The sequence below is a fragment of the Oryx dammah genome, unplaced genomic scaffold, assembly GCF_014754425.2.
Source record: "Oryx dammah isolate SB20612 unplaced genomic scaffold, SCBI_Odam_1.1 HiC_scaffold_3, whole genome shotgun sequence".
NCBI lineage: Eukaryota > Metazoa > Chordata > Mammalia > Artiodactyla > Bovidae > Oryx > Oryx dammah.
Window position 1 is genome coordinate 89,163,413 of NW_024070187.1, and position 25,192 is coordinate 89,188,604.

Consider the following 25,192-nt stretch of genomic DNA (forward strand, 5'->3'; position numbering starts at 1 on the left):
GCCCAGTTACAGACCTAAAATACAGAATTTGAGGAGTTCATGCAGGGTGAACTCTTTCTCTTCTGTCCCCAAGATTGAGTCCATCAATCTGAGGGCCAGGGACATGGACCGGTCACTGGCTCTGTTGCTCTGAGAAGCCTAGAACAACAAACCAAGAGATCAGGGTCTTGCAGGCCATCAAAAAGACAGGAAGTGGGAAATGCAGAGACCCCTGCAAACTAACTTCCGCAGCCCCATCACCTGGCGTAGGAATCTCCGTGTCCTTCCCACAGGACAGAACACAATCTGCTGATGATGGGATAAGAGGATCAAATCCTCTAGTTCCGGAAGAAGCTGCCCTGTGTCTGTAGAAGTGTATGGAACTCATTAGGACTGTGACATCCCCCGTGTGGCCTGGTCACAGGACTGCCGCTGTGCCTTTGATGCTGCCCTCCTACAGCTGCTTCTGCGTGTTTGCTCAGAAAGTAAGATCAGACACCTAATCCTCTTCCACAAGCCCTTACATGTTAGAAACGCCTAATTCTCCCCGGGCTGCCTAGAACCTTCAGGGCTGTCATTTTTTTTCTTCCTTTCCCATCAGTGGGGATTTTCTTCCCCCACCCCTTACACTTCCACAGCATCAGAAAACTCCACATGATTAAGGGACTTTTAAACAGCCGCAATGTATTGCGTGACTTATTAAGTAATTTGATAGTCTCCAACTCATTTTACATTCAAAGAAGTGAGTTGATCACAAAGAAAATGGCCTTTCCTGGATCCCCTTACATCTATGGGGTTACTGATAACTTTCCAGGGGAACACTTGGGACAGAGGGGTTTATACCTCTGTTTATTTGTGACAGAGACAAAGATCTGAGCACTTGGGCTTTGTACATATAAAGTCTGCTCTTGCAAAATACAAAATACATTTCTTTCTGATTTCTTTCTGTATATAGGCAGATGGGCAGCAAAGCAGGAGAAGAATGAAGGCCCTGAAATCAACAGCTGCTGATTTCTGATTAGAGCCAAATCCAGCAGCACCATGGTTTTCAAATCCTGTTCTTCAACCTCTCTTCTCTCAAGCGTGGGTCTGCCAAGAGTCCACTGGACTCCATGAAGGTGAACTGATTTCCTACCACTATTTTGTTTGTACTATTTTGTTTGAGGGTGATAATAATTCCTTCTTTCTCTTTTCTCATTTTTTAATGTACTATGATTTTAGGGAAATAATTAGGTGAGAATTTCAGCAACTTGCTATTATTTTTTAACATGAGTTAAGTTGCATGGGATTAAATTTCTTTCAAAGAATTCTGTAGTCTTTTATGGTTGTTGCTTTTCAATCGCTAAGTCATGTCCGACTCTTTGCAACCCGGTGGATGGCAGCATGCCAGGCTTCCCTGTCCTCCACTATCTCCCAGAGTTAGCTCAAGTTTTATGGTTATCTGCGGTTTTTGTTTTATTGTATTTTTAATTTTTATTTTATATTGGAGTAAAGTTGATTAAGAATATTGTATTAGTTTCCAGTGTACTGCAAAGTAATTCAGTTATACATATACATATACCTATTCTTTCCCAAATTCTTTTACCTGTTAGGTTATTTTATATATATATATATATTCGAGTATAATTGCTTTACAACGTTGTGTTAGTTTCTGCTATACAACCATGTGAATCAGCTATATGTATACATACAATCCCTCCCTCTTGAGCCTCCCTCCCACCCCACCCATCCCACCCATCTAGGTCATCACATTTTCTCCTACTTCACCTTGGCAAGAGAACTAAATGCTGAATCCTCAAAAGTCTCCTATCTCCATTCCCAAACTGGAAATGCTAGTTAGTCTCCCTGATGCAATGTTCAAAACTCCTAGAATGAGACATTGTTTGGTCCAGCTTGGCTCAGACGATCATCCCTGGAAAAAATAACGGTGGCCAAGAACTGGCTCTGGAAGAAGACAGAACCACCTATTCAACCAAAGGGGTTAGACAAAGGAAGAAGCCTTCATAAGAGGCCATAGATGCAGGCTTTACATGTGACATTCGTAAAGACTAGTTAGAGATCCTGGAGCATTCGGGTGATCATGTTCAATTTAAAATAGCAGATATGGGACTTCCCTAGTGGTCCAGTGGTTAAGACTTCACCTTCCAATGCAGGGGATGCAGGTTCAATCCCTGGTCAGGGAACTAAGATTCCATATGCCACAGGGTAACTAAGCTCATGCACTGCAATAAGAAGTCTTTGTGCCACAACTAGAGAAAGCCCATGCACCCAGATGAACCCCCAGTGGTTAGGACTCCACACTTTCACTGCCGGGGCCCAGGTTCCATCCCTGGTCTGGGAACTAAGAATTCTGCAAGCCTCATGGTACAGCCAAAAAAAAAAAAAAAAACAGGATACTAAATATAGCTATAATATGATAAGCATGTTATAAAAATGTAAGCTTGTTACAGTCTTGATTAGGGCAGAAGCTTCACCTTATTCACAGTTTTATCTGAACACAGTGCCTGGCATATCACAGATGCTCAATACATCCTGCTTCAATTGTTTGAATGAAACTGTGTATTTGTATGGGCTTCCCAGGTTGCACTAGTGGTAAAGAATCCACCTGCCAATGCAGGAGGTATAAGACATGCAGGTTTGATCCCTAGGTGGGGAAGATCCCCTGGAGGAGGAAATGGCAACCTACTCCAGTATTCTTGCCTGGAGAATCCCATGGACAGAGGAGCCTGGAGGGGTACAGTCCATAATGTCACAAAGAGTCAGATACCACTGAGCATCTGAGCACCATGCATTTAAGCATTACATAATGCTTGTTAACAGAAACTGTATGTGCCAAATGCTAAAAAAGATCATTTCTCAATGTGAGATGGCAGAAATTTTTAGTTTTTTCCTTAATGTATTTTTCTGAATTTCAAAATATTCTACCATCAACCTGTGCTATTTTTAAAATCAGAAAAGCAGTGTTCCTTCTAAAGAAGTAAAATGAGGAAATGAGTGTTCTCTTGACAGCATTCAGCAGTTCTTTTCTGAGAGGCCCTGGGGATAGTGAAGTGCAGTATCTTCCTCCTGCCTAAATCAAGCCACCTGGCAGGCAGGGGCTCCTGGGGAGAAAGCTTGCTCAGAGCTGTTCTCCTCTGATGTTAAGAGAACAGAGGCAGGACTGGGCCTCCCAGGACCCCTGTGGGGGAGCATCTCCCAGTCCGGTGTCTCAGGACTAGTTCCATCTCCTCCAACAGCCACTGACAAGAAAGCGAGGAATCAAAAGGCATGAGGACTAACTGATGCAAAGCTAACAGCCTAGCCTGTGAGAAAAGAAGTCAGCTTGTTCTCCCTCAAAGAACTCTTGGCGACTGTCTACTCCATGCCTCATTTTCCAGGAAGAAACTAAAGGGTAGGGTAGCCTTGGCCTGCAACAGCTTGGAGCCAGGCTTGGGTTCCCACCAGAGATTGAGGTCGAGTTATGGCAGTGAGAACACCAGATCCTAGCCACTAGTCAGTGACAAGGTGCTGGTCCTTTGGCTTTGCAGAAAAGAATTCCTGCAAAGATGGAAAGTAGTGAGGCAAGTAAAGTATTTATTAGAAGGGGAAAGAGTACAGTATGTGTGCATAGACACACGGGCAGACTCAGGGAGAGAGAGTCTCTGAGTCTTGCCCTCATGCAGTTAGAGTCACTTTTATGGGGTATTTCTTTGGGATTTCCTTTGGCCAATCATTATGATTTGCCTGTTTCACAGTCCCTATTCGGTATATCTCAGGATCCTCCCATGTGTGCACACATCTCTTAGCCAAGATGGATTTTATAGAAAAGGCATCTAGGTAGAACATCCCTTGGCATAACTCCCCTTTGGCGTCCAAGGAGCCTTTTCTGCGCATGCGTGGTCAGGGAGGTCTCCTGACTTCAAGAAGGAGAAATATGTGGTCTGGGCGAAATATGTGGTCTGGGCAGGGCCTAGCCTCCTCGGCTTAATTGCTCTGCTATTCTCATCCACAACTGAGCGACTGAACTGAACTGATTCTCGCCTTGGAGTTACCGATCCTTAGGGAATCTGTTAGGGGAAGCACACTGACTGAAACCGCCCACCCTGGTCAGGCCCTTTAGAAACCATTCGCATGAGTTGTTTTATGACAGGAGATCCTGGTAAGGAATATGGAAATAATAAGCGATGCGTGTGCCACCAGGAAGGACTCTGAGTCACAATGATTGGCCAAAGACAAACCGGAAACTAATCCGATCACCATAAAACCTGAGACTGTGAGCCACGTGGCAGAGCAGTTCTCCTGGGTTCCCTTACTCTGCTGCTCTCCCCCCAGGTGCCCTTTTCCAATAAAATCTCTTGCTTTGTCAACACATGTGTCTCCTTGGACAATTCATTTCCGAGTATTAGACAAGAGCTCAGTTTCGGGCCCTGGAAGGGGTCCCCCTTCCTGCAACAAATCTCCAATAGCTTTACCCTAGTGTGGGAGGTCCATCTACCTCCTGCCTCAAAATGATATTTGGAATATAGCTTAAGTCTTCTGAGCCTTAGTTTCCTCATCTGGAACCTGAATAAAACTGGCCATATTGTACCAGCTTAAGGTTCATCTCAGGATCGTAAAGAGACACAAGTTCCAAGGCCTTGAAGAAGAATGTTGATCTTCCAGGAGAGAGAGCAAAGCGGGGAGGCGTATCCCACTGGCAGAGCACATGGCAAACGCCCTGTGCCTCACTATTTTTGTTGCAGTTTCCTCCTTGCCCTCCTCAAAAATCCCTGCCCCAGCTGGCTTTCCTCCACCCTGACCAGGTTTTCCTCTGATATTTACCCCCTGGGCTCTGTGTTCTTTATTGTGCGACTCAGCTCCATGTGTCCTCTTCTGACCCTCCCTCTACTTCTCACCCATCAGCACAACAGAGGGCCAGCTGCTAACCAAGCAATCAGCATAAAACAAAACCCAAAAAAAGGATTTTAAGCATGCATAGTCAAGTTTTTCTTTAATCCTTCACATAAGTAAGAAGTGGTAAGGATACCTACCTTACAGAGTATTCCTCACAGACGGGTAAACCAGGTAACCTAAGTGAAGTGCATGGCACCCCATGGGTGCACAATAACAATGCCTTTCCTCCTTCCTCCCCAGACACAGGGGGCTTGGCCAGTAAATCCAACTACAGAGAAGTAACTGAATGCTGGCATCTGATGGGCCCTTCTGATTCCCTTTGGGAGAGGTCCTAGGCAAGACTGCAACTTTGTTTTCTCATTCTTATATCCAGGTACCTCGAAACTCTCCTCTGTTTATTTTCTCCCAGGTCCCTCCCCATCTTCCCAGTATTTTGTCCTCTTTTCTTAAAGTCTCCGTAAAAAGGCTGGCAAGTGGGACTGACAGGAGTACTGCCCCTGACCTCCACCTTCCCCATCATAAATTCAAAGACTTCATCACAGTACTCACCAGTTATAAACCACTATTTACATCCTTGTCTCCTCTGACAGGGTGTAAACTCCAGGACAGGAATCCCAGGGTCTTATTTCCTGTATCCCATGCTGATGGGATCCCATGGGACTGATTCCCTATCATGATGGATTTCATAATATCTGGCAAAGAAAAGAAGGAAGGCGGGATGATGGAAGGAAGGGAGGAACAGAGGAAAGAAGTTGTGTGCGTACACAGTAATCTCAAGAAAAGATTATTCCACCCAAAGAAATTCTAGCTTCAATTGCTTTATGTCCTGTTCCTGACTTTCTAAGACATTTCCTAGAGCTTCTAAGACAACGCAGGGACCAGTAATACCAGCCTACCTCTTCTACTCCACCTCCCCACCTTGTTATCCATCCAGCCACTTTCTACCTTCTGGTGCTGCACTATCTACACAGATATACCTGTGTCAGAAGCAGGGGGCCCCTGTTGAGTTCAGTTCAGTTCAGTTCAGTCACTCAGTCATGTCCAACTCTGCGACCCCATGGACTGCAGCATCCCCGGCCTCCCTGTCCATCACCAATTCCCAGAGTTTACTCAAACTCACGTCCATTGAGTCAGTGATGCCATCCAACCATCTCATCCTTTGTCAGGGCACTGTACCAAAGTGATTTTGAATCAGCTCAAGGTATCTCGAATTTGAGTCCTTTCCTGCTCTGCCTGTCGCTTAACCATCCTCATAGATTTGCTTTCCTCTAGAACCCTCCCCTTTCAGAATCCCTACCCAACTTCCACTCCCAAATTTCCACTTCTTCATTTTTTAAAATATTTACTTATTTATTTTTGGCTGCACTGGGTCTTCAAACTAGAAGATGCAAGAAAGAACTAGGGAAAAATGCGAGCTGGCTTTCTCTAGTTGCAGAGAGCAAGGGCTACTCTCCAGTTGCAGTACGTGGGTTTCTCATTGAGGTGGCTTCTCTTGTGTACGAAGCACGGACTCTAGAGCGCAGGCTTAATAGTTGTGGTGCATGGGCTTAGTTGTTCCTTGGCATGAGGGATCCTTCCAGATCAGGGATCAAACCTGTGTCTCCTGCATCGATGGGCAGATTCTTTACCACTGAGTCACCAGGGAAGCCCCTCCACCTCTTTCTTTAGACAGAGGAATTCATCTCTCTTCCATCTCTGGTGTCTAAACACTTACTGGGGAGGAGCAGACAGGGTACATATTCAGGAGAATGCCTCAGCTTTAACTCACAGCCTGAGGGGGCTTAATATGATTGTTAACCAAGAGATGTCCTTCTCCCACATGTTTCTGAGGATTCCCTAGAACTTGGCTGTGAGTGCCCAGTCCCAGGAGCAGTTATACATCTCCTCTTTTCTCCAGATCTTACTCTTCCTCTAAGGATACTTATTGTGTAACCTATAATGGAAAAAAAATCTAAAAAGAATATATATGTGTGTGTGTGTGTGTGTATAACTAAATCACTTTGCTGTACACCTGAAACTAACCAACATTGTAAATCAATTATATTTCAATTTTAAAAGAGAATAAAAAGAATACTTATTGTGTAAATATCTTTCTCTCTCGTGAAAGTCAGAAGCTTTTTACTTTTCTTTTACATATCCTCGTGTGGTTTTCTATAAATGCATCAATGTGATCATATTAGAGTTGTTTCTAATATAAAATTTTCCATTCTTCTTTCTCTATATTGCTTGGTTTTCTCTCTTTCCCTCGTTGTTATCCATAATAACAGCTTAGAATATTTACCTTTCTACATTTCTCTTCATGCTTATACAAGTATATATAAACATCTCTCTATATAAACATATGGCAGGGAATGCATTTTTGCTTTATAAGGATGAGATAATATTTTACACACTTTTATGAACCTTGCTTTTTTCATGCAACCATAACTCATGGAAATCCTTTCCAATCACCTGATATGTGTCTAATTCCTTTTTGTTTAATGGAACATTATATTACATGTGATGAATGTTCTATAATTTATTCACCATTGCCCTAGTGACACACATTCATTTTGTTCCAGCTTTTACTCATTGAATGCTGTTAGAAATATGCTTTAGCACATATTCTTAAGCCCTAGTGCATTTCCTTTGAAAAGTCTCAGAATTAAGATTTGCAAGATCAAGGGATATATGTATTTTTAATTGCAACATGTATTTCTAGTGTTTTCAAAAAAAAAAACTGTAACAATCTACTTTTTCATCAGCAAAGTATGAGAATATTCTTTTCCCAAATTGCCACAGGAGTGGATGTCACACTTAAAGTTCTGACATTCTGTTAGGCGTAAGCCTATCCATCACCTTGTTACTTCAATTTGCATCTCCTCGGGTTCTGGTGAGTTTGAGCAACTTCATTCCTTCCTGAATTGCCTCTGAATATCCTTTGTCCATTTTTCCACGAACTGTTCTTCTGTCAATCTGTAAGAGTTCTTTTTTGCATTAACTTTTTGTTCATTCTTAACATTACAAGTATTTTTCCAAATCTATTTTTTATTTATTGACTGGGTTTATAGTATCTGTTTCTATGCAAAAGCAGGTTTTTTTTCACTTTTATTTAGTTTATCCTTTTTTATAACTTCAGAATGTCCATTCTTGTTTAAAATCTTCTCATATCTAAAATGTGCATGTTGGTGTTTCTTAGTTTTTCTTGCAGGTAATTTTTTTAACTGTTTTATTACCTACATTTAAAATTTCAATCCATATGGTATTAAGAAAAATTGTCTAAAACTTGGAAATACAGCAAGTGAATGACTGCATGTCCCTTTATTGTCATATGAGGGCACAAATGGACTCATTTTCTTGTTCAGTTGCTAAGTCGTGTCTGACTCTTTGTGACCCCATGGCTTGCAGCATGCCAGGCTTCCCTGTCCTCCACTATCTCCCAGAGTTTGCTCATGTTTATGTCCATTGATCAGTGTTGCTATCTAACCATCTCATTCTCTGCCATCCTCTTCTCCTTTTGCCTTCCTTCTTTCCCAGCATCAGGGTCTTATCCAATGAGTTGGCTCTTTGCATTGGCTCATTAAGGATTATTTAATTCTCCAGGTCCTAGAGATGAGGAGATGTGCCATTCTTGATTTGTGATTTACTATTGATTCAGACACAGACTCTTCAACTTTTCATGTTAACGAGTAGGTTTATCTCCAACAGATGTGCAAATTATTTTTGTCCAACAGAGAAAACAAGTAACCATTTTATTTCATTATAGGACATTAATCACTCTTGTCCCTAACTTAGTAAGCTTGTTCCAGCCTGCCTTTCTTGACTAATTGTTTAAATCTCTGTTCTCCAAATGCTTTTGAACCAGTTTTACCATTGTGCTGGCTCCCTCACTCATAAGTTACATAAATCTTTGAATTGCATTCAATATATAGTCATATGAGTATCACATTTTAACTTTTTATGCTTTGACGCTGAATGTATTTTTGTATATGATGCAAGAGAGATTTAATTTTATTTCCCTCTACATGAATGATCAGTTGTGAGAGCTCTAAATAATCTATCCTTTCTTCTCTAAATAGCAATACTTAATTTTTCCATGCCTAGAATAAAATTTGCTATAGAATAGGCATGCAATAAATATACTTTTCAGATGAGTTTGGCATATTTTTATATGTACTCAGTTCTACCTCTTATTTCTCTTTTCAACTCTTCTGAACTATTAGTCTATTCCTTTGCCAGTATCACTAATTTGCTTACTGCAGCATTATAGTATGACCTGATGCTTGAGAAGACAACAATCTTTGGTTAGTTTTCTTTTTCAAAATTTCTCCTCTATTCATGAGTACTTATACTTTCATACATACTGTAAGATCATTTTATCCAACTCTAAAAAGAAAATCCCTTTTGGAATTTTACTGAGCATAGTAAATTTATCTATTAAATTTGATAAAATTGATATTTGTTATTTTAAGCCCTTTTATCTTAGAACATGGTGTATCTTTCCATTTGTTCAGCTCTTGCTTTATGTCTTTCAATAACAGTTTTATGATTTTCCTTATATAGGTCCTTTATTTTGTTACTTTTATTGCTAAACACTATTTAGATCTTGTTGCTATGTCAAACATGGGACATTTTTCCCATTTCCATTTTGGGGTGATTTTTACTAGAAGAGAGAAAGATCATTGATTTTTACATCTTTGTCTTATACACAAATGATTTATGAAAATCTCTTTCTTTTTTAATAGTCTATTTGATTTCATATTTGTTTTATCTTTCTCTGACCCCAGAGTGCTTTCAGAGTCAAAACCAAGAGTCCACACACTTTCTTTTCTATCCATAAGCACTTATATCATCTGACAACCTATCCTTCAACACATTCTATATTTTCTTTCTCTTGGTGCTCTTTAACTTTCTGTAAATATACTTATATTTGTCTATTGAAGGGACATACAATATGCCACCCCAAAATGTGTCCCTTTGGTGTATGGATTATTTTTGAACGGAAAGTAATCAGACCCAGCAGACTCAGGAAAAACTTTTACCTCTCCCTTAACTGCCTAAAAGAATTTAGGCAGGGGTCATTACCAGAGATAACTTTTTATCTGAAAGACCTATCTACATGGCAGAGAAAAATCTGATTACTGAATATTTCCTCTTCTTGTCATGACTCTCTTCCCCTCTAAAGCTCCAGACACCCCTTAGCTTAGGACAACATATAATCCTTAACTACCCGACTTGCCCTTGAGTCTCATTATCTTTATGGTGCTCCCAAATATACAAAATTAAATTTGTTTTTCTCCTGTTAACCTGTCTTATGTCTTTTCTATTGTTAGACCAGCCAAAGAATCTAGGAAAAAAGAAGGGAAAGTCTTACTCCCCTACTCTCTTTAAGTTGTCCCCAGCAGTAGCAACAAGAGTAGAGAATGAGCCCTACAGGAATGCCATCCACAAGGAGACTGTCGAAATGTGAAAAGTCCCTGGAGATATGCTAGATTTGGAAAAAATACAATCCAAAAGAGGTAATGAAAAAATGAGACAATGGAAAAAATACAATTAGGATCATAGTTACGAGAAAGTGCTGTAGATCAGGACTGAGATGAGATAGCATTGAAAAGGATGAGTACCAAAGAAACAAGACAGAGAGTCTGGAAGTAAGTTAGGATAGGGAACCAAAAATTGATCAGGAAAAGTTTTCTCAGGGCTAAAACTGTGGTCCTGGCGAGGATGTTCAAGGCCTAAGTCTATCTGGTACTGATGATGGTTTTGGAAACTTGTGCAAAATCAAGGATCCAGTTAGTCTTGGAAGTACTGAGCACATTTTTAAAGAAAAACTGGCTTTGTGTAGACACTTTCAGAAGAGCATATTCAAATTAGCAAATGTCTTTTTTAGTACTCTTTGCTTAATCCAGACACCTCCTTTATAATGTTCCTGGCTGTTAATTCTGTATGTTTTTTGGTAGTTCTTTTTCCCTTTGCCTTTTGAAATAAAGTATAAAGGGAAATGTGGTTATCATGATTTTTGTGAGTAATATACTAGTACTTGGTTTTATGTAATTTAATCATAGCATTTTATTGTCTATAAAATCAATCACTTTCTGAATTTGAAATAAATTGTCTTTTACATAGGAAAAAGATCTACCAAGAGTACATATGTTTTTCAAATCCATTTGTTCTTTTTGTCGGTAATGTTAAAAGAGGCATTTCCAGCTAGCTCATACTTGTTCTAAATGTCATGAGTGACAGGATTTTAGCTTAGAGGAAATATCTTCATTCGCCATCATCTGAGTCAATATTGTTGCATGGGACATTTGATCACACTAATAAAACATTGAACTCCTTCAGCTTGGGTAAATAGAAGACCAATGAAATGCTCTGATATCATTTTTCATGGAGCCAAGAAAAGAAATTCTGCACACAGAACAGCTGTATTCTTTTTATACTTTAAAAAAGAACACACAAAAGGAACAGACATGGCTGTCACTAGAATTCTAGGCTTAAACATGGAGTTACCTGACTTTACTTCCCATCATGATTCACCACTTCAATCCGAAAGACAGCCGTGCCCTCTCGTGTTATCATGAGGGCAGACACTGCCCACAAAGGCCAGGGTCTCTTCCATATTGCTCTCCATGGTTCTTATCATTCTCTTATCTTAAATTTATCAGTCCAGCTGTTGGAAGAGAGAGTTTTCCACTCTGGTTAACCATGTACCTGGAACATTCCACTGGCAAGTGACTTTCAAACTTTTCTGAAAGGGGCCCACAAAAACAATTTTACTGCACAACCCAGGACCTAGACAAACACAAAATGACTGAAACAAAAATTTTAAGAGACAATACTTACCAAGACAACATGTAATATACTCTAATATTTTCTCTTCTGTTTTATCCTGGTTCTGTATTTTTTTTAATACTGGTCAAGACCCACCCAATCAAAATTTCAGAATTCAATAATGGGTCACAGACCTCCGGTTGAAGAAAATGCCTTCATCTGTGCATGAAGACTAATACGGGGAGGGGCGGAGAGAGCCTGAGGGTGAATATCTGGTGTAGAACTGGAGAGATTTAAGGGCTACTGAGACCCTGCTTGCTGCAGCCATAGCTATGACATAGTAAACATTTCACTATAGCATTTACAGATTTCTAAACAGAGTAGGATGCTGACTCCCACTTGAAGAATCACTAAATTCTAGTAACACCCAGCTTAGATCTTTCCTCCCCTAAAGATCTAAAATCCCAGGTGAAACAATCATTCCCTCACTCAGTTATTCATCCATTATGTAGTCACTGAAAAAACAAATATATTAATTGAGCATCCACTGTAAGCCAGAAAAACAGAAGCTGGTAGGTTCTATCACTCTCACATGATACACCATATCTTGTCCTCTGTACAATAAGGCCCATAACTATCAATGGAACCTTATCATGTACCAGGAACTCTTCTAGATGGTAGAGATGTCATGGTGAAGAGAATATTCATTCCTTAAAACCATTCATATTTTCTTAGCCCAGTGTTTTTCAACTATAGCTTGATTTTGCCCTCCAGGGGACAAAACAAACAAAAACAGTTTGGTATGACTGGGGTTTGTTACTAGCTTCTAGTGGATAGCGGTCTGGGATGGTTTTAAACATCCTACAGTAAACATCCTTTGATCATCCTTTGATCTCCTACGACAAAGAATTATCCAGCCCAAAATGTTAATAGTGCTGAGGTTGAAAATCTTGTTTACCCTTTTCCTTTATGATCAGTGCATATGTTGTATTAATAACATCCCGAGATGAGTTTCCAGTAGGTCAGTGCCCATGAATGGCATTATCTTTCTTGGGATGTTAAGTGGAGTAGTACAGGTTATAAATAAATCAAAAAATGTAAAGCAATGAGAGGTGATGGAGATTAAAGCAAATTTTAACCTACGAAGCAGAGGACTGTGCCCAACAGTACATGAGTATCAGTATATACAGGTGTAGCCTGGGACTGGCAGAAGACCAGGATGGAAGATGCAAAGCTAATTAGACAATCCGGGCTTCCCTGGTAGCTCAGTCGGTAAAGAATCTGCCTGCAATGCAGGAAACTGGGGTTCAGTCCCTGGGTCGGGAGGATCCCCTGGAGAAGGAAATGGCAACCCACTCCAGTATCCTTGCCTGGAGAATTCCATGGATAGTTGAGCTACAGTCTGGCGGGCTACAGTCTGTGGGGTTGGAAGAGTCGGACACAACTTAGCAACTAAACCACCACTAGTATAGAGCGCTGGTTCATTATGGACACATTCCTTTAGTGGAAATGTTTAAGGGAGACATCTTAAACCCTATCTACAATCAAATCCACAATCTGATCTCAGTAACCAAAAGATTTAACTAGTACTGGATAGTGGAAATCTAACTACATTCACATTTTTCAGAAAGCAACTGATTTCTTAAATGAAAACGTTAAACTTTGAAAACAAATCAAATGAAATGAGTTCATGGAGACAAAGTAGCATTTCAAACCAATAAAGGCAAGTTTATTATGCCCAATTGAGGAGGTAAAAAAAATTACTATTCAGCGATTATGAACAGCAATAGGTCTAGATCAGAACTGTGTAAATAGCTAAAGTTTTTCTCAGATTATCCAGATTCTGGGGTAAAATACAGAAATCCAATTACTTATGACTGCTGAATTGACCATAGGAAAAGAAATTCTCTTTTCAAGAGTTACCTGCAAAATCTCTCTGGAATAATGCTCCTGATCAATCTTTCCAGGAAGCCAGATTTCTGGTTTCATTTTTTAAACTGTCACTTCTGATTTTTAGATATGGCATTTTTGTCTGTTTTTTAAGCCTTTGTTTCTAGGGAGTATTCTTGTTCTTTAAAAAAAAAAAAAAAAAACAGGGTGCTGGTGCACTGATTGTGAGTTTAGAGGTGTTCTCAAAAGTTCCCCCTGCAACCCTCTGATTCTACAATTCTCGGGTAGAAAATGACTCTTGTAATAGAGTAAGAAATGTGATGGCTCTCTCTTCCCCTATATTTCTTCCTATTTGAGCAACATCTGCTGTACCCCTGAATGGTCCGACTTTTAAAATGCCTATGTGTTTGTTGAATACATCAAACTCTCCCTTAATTCCCACCGTTTGGAAAGGTATGCATTATATTTAAACCCTGAGTACATTACTTGACACCAGAAATACATAATGCGGTATTTGGAATATGAGGCCTGTTTATAGTATTCGTCCTCTGAGGACAGGTTAGGGGATGAGTGAAAATTACTATTCCTCATCCGGCTTCAGAGTCTCTGACAAAGGAGCACAGAACAGGAAGCGATTACGAAGAGAAGGCAGAATGTCAGCAAAGAGGGATAATATGGCACTTTCCAAGAATCACCATGGAGAAGGATTAAGGAAAATCCTCCAAAGTCATTAGCCCAGAGACCACTGGGGACAAGGCTAGTCTCCTGCAAGTTCTCGAGATACATCCTAATGTCACTGAACCCAGGAGGACTAAAGGAATGTTTGTGCAAATGATTTGATGGAATAAAGGATACAGTTCGGAAAGCTGGCAATGAAATGTGCACGTGCAAACTCGCTCTACCTGCGGTGCTGGCTTGCTCACTTCTTTTCTAATCTACAGTCCTCTCTCTGTCCCCCTCCCCTCTCTCCATATATCTACATGTTTTCTTGTGTGTAGACACAAAAAACTTTTTTTTATTTTTAAATAAAAAGCATTTTAGAATTTTTGTCACCTTCTTGCTTAACCCAGTTCCCGTTTCTCAGTAAGATTCAATTTTGAAGTGGGTCTGAATAAGCTTCTTAATGAATAAATCTTCTTGAGAATTACATTTTTTATGCAACTAGATATAAAATAGATCTCATCATTCAACTGTAAGACAGATTTCAAAGTTAGTCAAACTACAAAGCTATGGTAGCATTTGATGTTTATTAGTTTCCCAAAATTATTGAGTTCTGAGTATCAGGTCATTTTCTGGCAATGAAAATTATCGTTCAGAGTTTGGGATAGCTGCTTAAGCTGAAAGTTGGTGTTATTTTCACTTTCATTAGGATTCTGATAGGATTTTTCCATTTGAAGGCATTTGACAAATGTATGGAAATTCCTCTCCTTAAAGAGCTTGGCTTTAAAGGAAAGATTATGAAGAAAAAGTGTTAACAGTGGGGTGAAGTTTCCTATTCTAGCTTAGGTGGCTAAACCTCTTCCCATTTGAAATCCAGGACTCAATTTCAAGTTTGTGTTCTGAAACTAATTTCATCATGGAGGTTCTTTCGAGTACAACAAAATATCAGGGCTCAATAGAATTCTAAAAGAGATAATCATTTAGAAAGTTACTTAAGAAGATAGTATTTTAGAATACAATCCAGAGTTTTTCACTTTGAGATTCAGGAGTGACTCACATTTAAGGAAACATTTCTAGTTCACTCCTACCCCTCAATTCCATAGCCACAGAATATTTTGGAGACTTTAGGGAGCTGGGCCTTGTCCTCATAGATAAGACTGCTCATAATCAGGGCCTGAAGTCTCAGTCTTTCCCACTCCACCCAAGTTGTTGTTGCCATTCTTCAGTCACCAAGTCATGTCCCACTGTTCAATACCCTACGAACTGCAGCACACCAGACTTCCCTGTCCCTCACCATCTCCTGGAGTTTACCCAAATTCAAGTCCATTGAATCAGTGATGCCATCTAACCATTTCATCCCCTGTGCCCTCTTCACCTTCTGTCTTCCATCTTTCCCAGCATCAAGGTCTTTTCCAATGAATCAGCTGTTCGCATCAGGTGACCAAAGTGTTGGAGCTTCAGCTTCAGCATCAGTCCTTCCAAAGAGTATTCAGGGTTGCTTTCCTTTAAGACTCATTGGTTTGATTTCCCTTCTTCCCAAGGGACTCTCAAAAGTCTTCTCCAACACTGCAGTTCAAAACCATCAATTTCTCAGTGCTATGCCCTCTATATTGTCCAGTTCTCTCATCCATACATGACTGCTGGGAAGACTAAAGCCTTGACTACATGGACCTTTGCCAGCAAAGTGATGTCTTTGCTTTTTAACACACTGTCTAGGTTTGTCATAGCTTTCCTGCCCAGAAGCAATCATCTTCTAATTTTATGCCTGCAGTCACCAACCACCATGATTTTAGAGCCCAAGAAGAGGAAATCTGTCACTTCTTCCACCTTTTCTACTATTTGCCATGATGTGACGGGACCAGATGCCATGATCTTAGTTTTTCTAATATTGAGTTTTAAGCAAGTTTTTTTCACTCTCCTCCTTCATCTTCATCAGGAGACTCTTTAGTTCCTTTTGGCTCTCTGCCATTAGAGTGATATCATCCACATACCTAAGGTTGTTGATATTTCTCCTGGTGATCTTGATTCCAGCTTGTAATTCATCCTGGCGTTTTGAATTGTGTGCTCAACGTATATGTGACCAGCAATCCCACTACTTGGCATACACACTGAGAAAACCAGAATTGAAAGAGACACATGTACCCCAGTTTTCATCACAGCACTGTTTACAATAGCCAGGATATGGAAGCAACCTAGATGTGCATTGGCAGACAAATGGATAAGAAACCTGTGTTACATATATACAATGGAATATTACTCAGCTATTAAAAAGAATGCATTTGAATCAGTTCCAATGAGGTGGATGAAACTGGAGCCTATTATTTCAGAGTGAAGTAAGTCAGAAAGAAAAACACCAATAGAGTATTTCAACACATATATAAGGAATTTAAAAAGATGGAAACAATGACCCTATATGCAAGACAGCAAAAGAGACACAGATGTAAAGAACAGACTTTTGGACTCTGTGGGAGAAGGCAAGGGTGGGATGATCTGAGAGAATAACATTGGAACATGTATATTACCATATGTGAAACAGATCGCCAGTCCATGTTCAATGCATGAGACAGGGTGCTCAGGGCTGGTGGGGACAGAGGTGGGGGGGGGCAGGGTTCAGGATGCAAGACACATGTACACCCATAGCTGATTCATGTCAATGTATGCAAAAACCACTACAATATTGTAAAGTAATTAGCCTCCAATTAAAATAAATTAATTTTTAAAAAATAAATAAATAAACAAGGTGACAATAAGCAGACTCTGCATACTCCTTTTATAATTCTAAACCAGTCAATTGTTCCATATAGGGTTCTAACTGTTGCTTCTTGACTGCAAACAGATTTCTCAGGAGACACATAAGATGATCTGATATTCCCATCTCTTTAAGAGTTTTTCACAGTTTGTTATGATCCACACAGTCAAAGGTTTTAGTGCAGCCAATGAAACAGAGGTAGATGTTTTTCTAGAATTCCCTTGCTTTCTCCATGATCCAGAGAATAGTGGAAATTTTATTTCTGATTCCTCTGCCTTTTCTAAACCCAGATTGAACATCTGAAAGTTCTCGGTTCACGTAATGCTGCAGCCTAGCATGGAGGATTTTGAGCATAACCTTACTAGCATGGGAGATGAGTGCAATTGTCCAAGGGTTTGAACATTCTTTAGTACCTCCCTTCTTGGGAATTGGGATGAGGATTGACCTTTTCCAGTCCAGTGACCTGTGTTGATTTTCCAGTCTCAGCAGAGACCTCTGCTTCCCCTATCCAGTGTGTCTTAAATTAATTCATACTCCCAGATGCTAAAATAATATGAAGACCTAGAGTTAAACAAACCACTTGAAACCAATGACAATGAATGAGCCTACAGAACTTATGTAGGAATTTAGAGACTAATCACCAACCATCTTCACTGCTAGAGCAAGTGTGCTCAGTCATTAAGTTGCATCCAGCTGTTTGCAACCACATGGATTGTAGCCCACCAGCCTCCTCTGTCCATGGAATTTTCCAGACAATTACTGGTGTGGGTTGTCATTTCCTCCTCCAGGGGACCTTTCGACCCAGGAATCAAATCTGCTTCTTCTGTGTCCCCTGCATTGGAGAGTGGATTCTTTACCACTAGTGCCACCTGGGTAACCCATTGCTAGTAAGACATTCAAAATAATTGACTGGTTGGACCATAGTCTGGCACACCCTTGCACAGTAGCTATCAGCTCAGTACCTGGTTCTTGAGATCTTTGTCACCTCTCCTACATATTCTGTGGCCTCTCCTGGATGGTCCCACCCATTGCCCAGTCAAGTCTAGATCATCTGCCTATAAATTTTTCCACATGTGGAATCTCTACAAAAAAATTTAAACTTCAGTCAATTTGACTTCCCCTCATCATCCAGGGAGCTCTTGGGTTGCCTTTTTCTCAGCCTAAAAAGTTGTGTTTAGACAAACAAGCCCATTTCAATATTAGGCTATTTGTTCTTCAGTTGCTCAGTTGTATCTGACTCTTTGCCACCCCATGGATGGCAGCACGCCAGGCTTCCCTGTCCAACACCATCTTGCTCAAACTTATGTCCACTGAGTCCAATCATCTCATCCAATCATCCCATCTTCTGTCTTCCCTTTCTCCTTCTGCCTTCAATCTTTCCCAGCACCAGGGTCTTTTCCAATGAGTCAGCTCTTCACATCAGGTGGCCAAAGTATTGGAGCTTCAGCTTCAGCAACAGTTCTTCAGTAAATATTTAGGACCGATTTCCTTTAGGATTGACTGGTTTGATCTCCTTGCAGTCCAAGGAACTCTTAAGAGTCTTCTCTAACACCACAGTTTGAAGGCATCAATTCTTCAGTGCTCAGCACTTTTTATTGTCCAGCTCTCACATCCATATGTGACTACTAGAAAAACCATAGCTTTGACTATATGGACTTTTGTAGGCAAAGTAAAGTCTCTGCTTTTTAATATGCTGTCTAGGTTTGTCATTGCTTTTCTTCCAAGGAGCAATAGAAGGAATGTTCCCTTTATTAGGCTAAAGGGAACATAATTAGAAAAACTAACATTCAAGGGGAAAATTATGGGGCATACCAAAGTCAAGAAAAAAATCAATCTGAGATTTTCAGTTCTCCTAATTTTAGGAGCAACTATATAACTATACCCACCCAGGTCAGCAATTCTCGTTTGTTGAAACAAGACAGGGTCCCTGTGAAACTCTGATGCACAGCCCCACAGCATTGCTCCCAGCGATTTTTTAAGAATACCCCTGGCCTCTCTGAAGAATGATTCTTAATAAAAAGCCAGAAGCTTTTCATGAGTGCCAGGGTCATTTCTTCTAAGAGTCCTACTGTATACCCTGACTGAGTTTCTCACTTCACAGACCATTTTTATCCCCACATTTCTATGACTAGGTGAATGGCAGCCTTGCAGGAAGGCATTAACACACCGTTAGTCTGTTGCACTGTGCACAGCTTGAAGCACAACTGATAAATTGCCTGTAAGTTTTTCTCATACCCTTTAAGCCTTAACTTTCTCAGGGTATGCATGGTGCGCTGAGCTGTCAAAGAAGCTGTCCCTGTAAAGTCTCTCATTTTTCTTTTAGTGCTAGTTCTTAAAAAGTCACAAAGCAAAACAAATTACCCCCATAAAATTATAATGGCCAACAGGAAAATTCATGACAACCCTCCTCCAGGACTGCAGCTGCTACAACTCATGCCTGCCCGCATGCATTAACCACCCACCTCCCCTGGTTCCTGGGGAGGGGGCACCAGGATCCCACCAGCCCAGATCTCTTGTTGCCTCCCCACCACCAACATTGCTCCTGTCAAGGTCACTGGTGACCTAGAAGCCACAATCCAGCAGGAACCTTTCAACATTATTTTTGGTGACCTCTCAGGAGAATGACCTCTCAGATAAACACGATGGTGTGATCACTCACCTAGACATCCTGGAATGCGGAGTCAAGTGGGCCTTAGGAAGCATCAGTATGAACAAAGCTAGTGAAGGTGATGGAATTCCAATGGAGCTATTTTAAATCCTAAAAGATAATGCTGTGAAAGGGCTGTACTCAATATGCCAGCAAATTTGGAAAACTCAGCAGTGGCCACAGGACTGGAAAAGGTCAATTTTCATTCCAATTCCAAAGAAAGGCAATGCCAAAGAATGCTCAAACTACCACACAATTGCACTCATCTCACATGCTAGTAAAGTAATGCTCAAAATTCTCCAAGCCAGGCTTCAACAGTACATGAACTGAGAACTTCCAAATGTTGAAGCTGGATTTAGAAAATACAGAGGAACCAGAGATCAAATTACCAACGTCTGCTAAATCATGGAAAAAGCAAGAGAGTTCCAAAAAAACATCTATTTCTGCTTTATTGACTATGCCAAAGCTTTTGACAGTGTGGATCACAACAAACCATGGAAAATTCTGAAAGAGATGGGAATACCAGACCACTTTACCTGCCTCCTGAGAAATATGTATGTAGGTCAAGAAGCAACAGTTAGAACTGGACATGGAACAACAGACTGGTTCCAAATTGGGAAAGGAGTATGTCAAGACTGTATATTGTCACCTTGCTTATTTAACTTATATGCAGAGTGCATCATGCAAAATGCCAGTCTGGATGAAGCACAGGCTGGATTCGGGGATTGCTGGGAGAAATATCAATAACCTCAGATATGCAGATGACACCACCTTTATGGCAAAAAGCGAAGAAGAACTAAAGAGCCTCTTGATGAAAGTGAAAGAGGAGAGTGAAAAAGTTGACTTAAAGTTCAACATTTAGAAAACTAAGATCATGGCATCAAGGCAAGAGGAGAAGGGGATGAGAGAGGATAAGATGGTTGGATGGCATCACTGACTCCATGGACATGAGTTTGAGCAACCTCCGAGAGTTGGTGATGGACAGGGAAGCCTGGCATGCTGCAGTCCATGGAGTCGCAAAGAGTCAGACACGACAGAGTGACTGAACTGAACTGATTCACCCCTTCAAACCCTTTCTTTTTCCCCATCTCAGTGAAAAACTGAGTACAGGACTTTTACCCCCTTGAATGTGAAAAAATGTTAAAGTGAATGTTAAAGCATTAGTCACTCAGTTGTGTCCAACTCTTTGCAACCCCATGGACTGTAGCCCACTAGGCTCCATGGAATTCTCCAGGCAAGAATACTGGAGTGGCCATTTCCTTCTCCAGGGGATTTTCCTGACCCAGGGACTGAATCCCGGTCTCCTGCATTGCAGGAAGATTCTTTACCATCTGAGCCACCGGAGAAGCACACCCTCCCTTTATCTGCATCTCAGTAAATGACCCCAGACTCACTCTGTTGCTCAAGGAGTCAGGGATGAGCCCCTCTCCCCATATTCCATTCTTCAGACAATCACTCTATCCACCCTAGCCCATGCCCTACCTCAACCTATAGGATCTAACCTCTTCATTCATCTCACACCCACTCTCTTCTTCCCTCCAATCAGCTCACCACTCTCTCTATAAATCTGACCACATCCGACCCCACTGTGATACCCTCTATGGATTCCCATTGCTTCTTAGGATAAAGAGAAAAACTCAAGCATGACTTTCCCAGCTCAGCACCGCCTGGCCCCTCCTGCTCCCCACTCTCCTTCCCTCCCATTCCCTGCACCCTGCTCACGGTCTTCGCTCTGTCCCGGTCATGTTGGACTGATTGCTGTCCCTCGGTCTGTCTACCCGTGTTCCTCTTCCCTGGAAGGTTTCAGCCTTCCCTCAACGTGCTCCCACCATGCTGTCTTTCTCTCCTCTCTCATCTGGCTAACTCTTATCTCCAAATATCCTCTGAAATGACACTACTTCTTGGAGACTCTCCCCAACCCTGGAGATGAGGTTCATTATTTTTGCCACATGCTCCCTTCATCCATGGTTTGTGCCCTTTTAGAATATTCCCTACATGTGGATTTATTGATTTAAAGCCCTATTCTCCCCTGGTCTGTGAACTTCATGAGTTCAGGGCACCAGTTTATCTCAATGTCCCCAGTGCCTGTTACAAAGCCCAGCACAAAAATGATGTCCAATAAACTGATGATAAAGAATCCACCTGCAATGCAGGAAGACTCGAATTCCATCCCTGGGTCAGGAAGATCCCCTGGAGAAGGGCATGGCAACCCATTCCAGTGTTCTTGCCTGGAAAATTCTATGGACAGAGGAGCCTGGTGGGCTACAGTCCATAAGGCCACAAAGAGTTGGACACGACTGAGCAACTGAGCACACCTAACGCACAGTTGTGTTAGCCGCTGCACACGATGAAATGAATCAGCTACGTGTATGCATATATCCCCTCCTTCTTGGACCTCCTTCCCACCCTACCAAACTTTTCATAATTAAATCTAATCAGATTTTTGAACCTCCTAGGGAGCAGGAGTTCCATTTTTGTTCTCTCTGTTTCTGGTGTGCACTTCACACATATGTCCAGAAGGCCGTCCAACATCTATATCTAGAAGGCGGTCCAAGACTGTCACCTGTCTCTTCTATCTTTACCTCACTTGTGCCCACACATTGCTTCACATGTTACAAGTGTTTGTTAAATGTTTAGCAATTACAAGATAGCTTCTGCCCAGAGGCCACAGAGAAGAGCTGTGAAGCACAGGCTTGGAGTCAACAGACCCTTGATCAGGTCCATTTATAACTTTCCTTATCTTTAAGATTATAAGCAAGTTACTAAATCTCTCTCAACATCATTTTCCTTAGCTGTAAATTGGGGATAATGATACTACTCAGTTGGGATGTTGGAGAGATAAAATGAAACAGTGTGTTCAAAAAACAGTAATGATGCTTATTACAGCAAGCATTCAGTAAAAAAATAGCTATCACTACCATAGCTAACATCATCAGACCAACTGTAAGAGCTAACTATACCTCTGACAAACAAGAAATTATCAAATAAATGACAGTATGTATATGCCAAGAAATACTGTGACATCATTTCAAATGCCTTTAAATAATATTAATAACATGAGAGAAATGCTTATACAATAATATTAACAAATATATAGGCTAATTGAATAAATATATATGACATGTTTAACATGTACAAGTCACAGTCTTAACTTGAAGCTATGATTAGTCAACAAGACAGTATGGTCACTGGCCTCGTGGAGTTCCAGTCTAATGTGCATAAAGTAACAAGTGACACATTAATCGAAGATAATAATGTCCTAAATGAGATATTTACATATAGCTCCCCACACAGTATCATCTCAATTACATGAAAAGTGTATGAATAAGTAAATGATTGGAAGAAATCCAACAAAATGCAATAATGTATTCTAGGGTTGTAAGTGATTATTACATACTTTATTATACTTATATATATTTACCCAAAACATGTGCTAATTTTTTAATATAAATCTATTGCATAGTTCTATGAGTCTGCCTTCTGAAAAGAAGCTTAGACAGACTGTTTATATGGAATCCACCCTCCTTTCTATTGTGTCTTCTTCGGTTTTCATAATCAGTAGGAGGTAGGTCAGACAGGACTACCTCAGCTTCCTGCTGTCTCCACACCTGCCTTTCTTCCCTGCAGTACTAAGAAGGCAATATCAGACAACCAGGTCAAAGGCTGCCCTGGTTTTATTTCCTCCACTCTCCTCTAAGCCAAGTCCCTTCTTTGCCATCTCCCTGGTCTGCATTTATAACCTCTTCCTCACCCTGTTCCAGTCTCTCCCAGCCTTAAAAGCTCTCCTGGACCCCATGTACCACCTCGAGATCCCACACACTCTCTCTTTTCACTCTTGGCTAACATTTTTTAGGATGTTCTAGACATTACCTCCTCTTCTTCATGTTCTATTTGGTCTTAAACATGGACAAATTTGCTTAAACCCACAATACCCCTACTAAATCTACTCCTGCAAATGCCAATCAGAATCTTCATCATGACACATACAAGGGACAATTTGCATCCTTACTTTTAAAAGCTTTTTTGCTGACTTTTGTGCATGCATAACCTTCTGCCGGGAATGCTCTCCCCCTGCCTGTTTGCCTGAAAAACTCCTTGTCTCTTTCAGATCTCAGCCTAAATGGCACAAGGCCAAAGACATCTTCTCTGCTTCTCTTTGCATCACAATAAAGATAAGCTGGAAAATGTCAGTTTTCATTCCAATCCCAAAGAAAGGCAATGCCAAAGAATGTTCAAACTACCGCACAATTGCACTCATCTCACATGCAAACAAAGTAATGCTCAAAATTCTTCAATCCAGGCTTCAACAGTACGTGAACTGAGAACTTCCAGATGTTCAAGTTGGGTTAGAAAAGGCAGAAGAAGCAGAAAAGCAAGAGAAAGAAAAAGCAAGAGAGTTCCAGAAAAACATCTATTTCTGATTTATTGGCTATGCCAAAGCCTTTGACTGTGTGGATCACAACAAACTGTGGAAAATTCTGAAAGAGATGGGAATACCAGAGCACCTGATCTGCCTTCTGAGAAATCTGTATGCAGGTCAGGAAGCAACAGTTAGAACTGGACATGGAACAACAGACTGGTTCCAAATTGGGAAAGGAGTATGTCAAGGCTGCATATTGTCACCCTGCTTATTTAACTTATATGCAGAGAACATCATTAGAAATGCTGGACTGGATGAAGCACAGCTGGAATCAAGATTGCTGGGAGAAATATCAACAACCTCAAATATGCAGATGACACCACCCTTATGGCAGAAAGTGAAGAAGAGCTAAAGAGCCTCTTGATGAAAGTGAAAGAAGAGAATGAAAAAGTTGGCTTAAACCTCAACATTCAGAAACTAAGATCATGGCACCTAGTCCCATCACTTCATGACAAATAGATGGGGAAACAATGGAAACAGTGACAGACTTTATTTTCTTGGGTTCCAAAATCACTGTAGATGGTGACTGTAGCCACGAAATTAAAAGACGCTTGCTCCTTGGAAGAAAAGCTATGACCAACCTAGACAGCATATTAAAAAGCAGAGACATTACTTTGCCAACAAAAGTCCATCTAGTCAAAGCTATGGTTTTCCCAGTAGTCATGTATGGATATGAGAGTTGGACCATAAAGAAAGCTGAGCACTGAAGAACTGATGGTGTTGGAGAAGACTTTTGAGAGTCCCTTGGACTGCAAGAAGACCCAACCAGTCCATCCTAAATAAAATCAGTCCTGACTACTCATTGCAAGAACTGATGCTGAAGCTGAAGAACCTCCAATACTTTGGCCACCTGATGCAAAGAACTGACTCATTGGAAAAGACCCTGGTGTTGAGAAACATTGAAAGCAGAAGGAGAAGAGGATGACAGAGGATGAGATGGCTGGATGGCATCACTGACTCGATGGACATGAGTCTGAGCAAACTCTGGGAGTTGGTGATGGACAGGGAGGCCTGGCATGCTGCAGTCCATGGGGTTGCAAAGAGTTGGACACAACTGAGCAACTGAACTGAAAACTGAATGATAAGCTCCTCTTGTTATACCCTGGGGCTCTCATACTGGTAGAAACAAGGAGTTTCTTAAAAACATATACTTATTATATGACGCAGCAATCTCACCCCCAGGCATTTATCCAAGGGAAATGAAAGTATGTCCACACAAAGACTT